Here is a 2,500-nt window from a genome sequence, read left to right as displayed (position 1 = left end):
TGGTGTTGGCGCTTACATGAGGTAAATACAGCTCAGCACTTGTAATGGGTGGTGTTGGCGCTTACATGAGGTAAATACAGCTCGGCACCTGTAATGGGTGGTGTTGGCGCGTACATGAGGTAAATACAGCTCGGCACTTGTAATGGGTGGTGTTGGCGCTTACATGAGGTAAATACAGCTCAGCACCAGTAATGGGTGGTGTTGGCGCTTACATGAGGTAAATACAGCTCGGCACTTGTAATGGGTGGTGTTGGCGCTTACATGAGGTAAATACAGCTCGGCACCTTTAATGGGTGGTGTTGGCGCTTACATGAGGTAAATACAGCTCGGCACCTTTAATGGGTGGTGTTGGCGCTTACATGAGGTAAATACAGCTCGGCACCTGTAATGGGTGGTGTTGGCGCTTACATGAGGTAAATACAGCTCGGCACTTGTAATGGGTGGTGGTGGTCATGAGGTAAAGGGCACAGGAGCAGCACCAGAGCTGAGGTTTCAGGCCTGTTCCCGTCCCCAGCTCACCTGAGTCTCACGCTAACCATGACTAAGCTATCCTCAACTCTAACCATGACTAAGCAACTCTAACCATGACAAAGCTATAGTCAACACTAACCATGACTAAGCTATCCTCAACACTAACCATGACTAAGCTATCCTCAACACTAACCATGACTAAGGTGAACTCAACACTAACCATGACTAAGGTGAACTCAACACTAACCATGACTAAGCAACTCTAACCATGACTAAGCTATCCTCAACACTAACCATGACTAAGCTATCCCCAACTCTAACCATGACTAAGCAACTCTAACCATGACTAAGCTATCCTCAACACTAACCATGACTAAGCTATCACTAAACTCTAACCATGACTAAGCTTTTACATTTACATTTACATTTAGTCATTTAGCAGACGCTTTTGTCCAAAGCGACGTACAATGGAGAGAACAGTCAAGCTAAGAGCAATAAGGAACATGGTGTAACAATAAATACTACTTTACATAAGAATTAGAAAAACGACCTAGAAAGGAAAAAGAAGTGCAGGAATGTAACTGCTGAAGTGCAAGTTAAGCGCTAGTCAAGGTGCCAGTTAGGATGGGAGGTGCTCTCTGAAGAGTTGGGTCTTCAAAAGCTTCTTGAAGGTGGAGAGGGACGCCCCTGCTCTGGTAGTACTAGGCAGTTCGTTCCACCAACGTGGAACTACAAATGAGAATAGTTTGGATTGCCGTGCTTGCACGGACGGCAGTGCCAAACGACGCTCACTAGAGCGTCCTGGGTGTGACATTTGCCCTTACAAGAGCATTTAGGTAGGTAAGCTATCCTCAACACTAACCATGACTGAGCTATCACTAAACACTAACCATGACTAAGCTATCCTCAACTCTAACCATGACTAAGCTATCCTCAACACTAACCATGACTAAGCTATCCTCAACACTAAACTCTAACCATGACTAAGCAACACTAACCATGACTAAGCTATCCTCAACACTAACCACCTCCCAGAAATTCAACCATATTGTTGAATCTTTGTATTCATGCCACTGTTTTGAATGAATTATTAAATGCAGTGTTAAACATGGCATTTACTGGGTTGATATTCTGTGGTGTTAAATACAGTGAAGTTAAATACAGTGATATTATATAGTGTTAAATACAGTGAAGTTAAATACAGTGATATTCTATAGTGTTAAATACAGTGGAGTTAAATACAGTGATATTATATAGTGTTACATTTAGTGGAGTTAAATACAGTGATAATATATAGTGTTAAATACAGTGGAGTTAAATGCAGTGATATTATATAGTGTTAAATACAGTGAAGTTAAATACAGTGATATTATATAGTGTTAAACACAGTGGAGTTAAATGCCCTGATATTACGTGGTGTTAGCCTTGGCAGAGCTCTTCGCCAGCTGTCCCTGACTCCAAGCAGAGAGAGTATGAATCACTTGAATGCTGAAGCCTGTGCTGCTTACATATGAGAGACGGTCACACACACACACACACACACACACACACACACACTGCTTACATACGAGAGACGTTCAGTGCTTCTCTCAAGGTGCTCGAGAGGAAGGAGTGTTTAGAGGCACACACACACGCACACGCACACGCACACACACACACGCTCAGCTACCAACAGAAATAGTACCATCAGGAACTGCCGGATATAATGATAAGATGTAGCCAGCTACATATACAGTAATAATAACTGATGTAACACACACACACACACACACACACACACAACTGATGTATGGTAAGACTGGGTTTGTCCTCCACGATGGATCATGTGCTGACAGTCTAAGACAGTGAAATTATAATAACTTAGATAACCAGCTGTGAGATTATCTTATTTAAACAATGATATATAATGTCAGGCGACTCCCTATGATGTAAAGTATTCATTTATACAATATCACAGTTCTCTCTTTAGTATATAAGTATATATTGATATACATCACAGTTCTCTCCTTAGTTAGTATGTAAGTATATT

The 2,500-nt window shown here is 41.8% G+C and overlaps 1 protein-coding gene across 1 annotated transcript in view; it reads left to right on the top strand.

The window, feature by feature from the left end:
* The window catches only part of LOC105909226 (RAS guanyl-releasing protein 1), a 39,235-nt gene that overhangs the window by 28,049 nt on the left and 8,686 nt on the right, over positions 1-2,500 (top strand). The gene's annotated exons all lie outside the window — the stretch shown is intronic.

The sequence above is a fragment of the Clupea harengus genome, chromosome 14, assembly GCF_900700415.2.
Source record: "Clupea harengus chromosome 14, Ch_v2.0.2, whole genome shotgun sequence".
NCBI classification, from domain to species: domain Eukaryota; kingdom Metazoa; phylum Chordata; class Actinopteri; order Clupeiformes; family Clupeidae; genus Clupea; species Clupea harengus.
The sequence above is the reverse complement of the archived record's forward strand: the minus strand, read 5'-3'. Positions and strand labels throughout refer to the sequence as shown.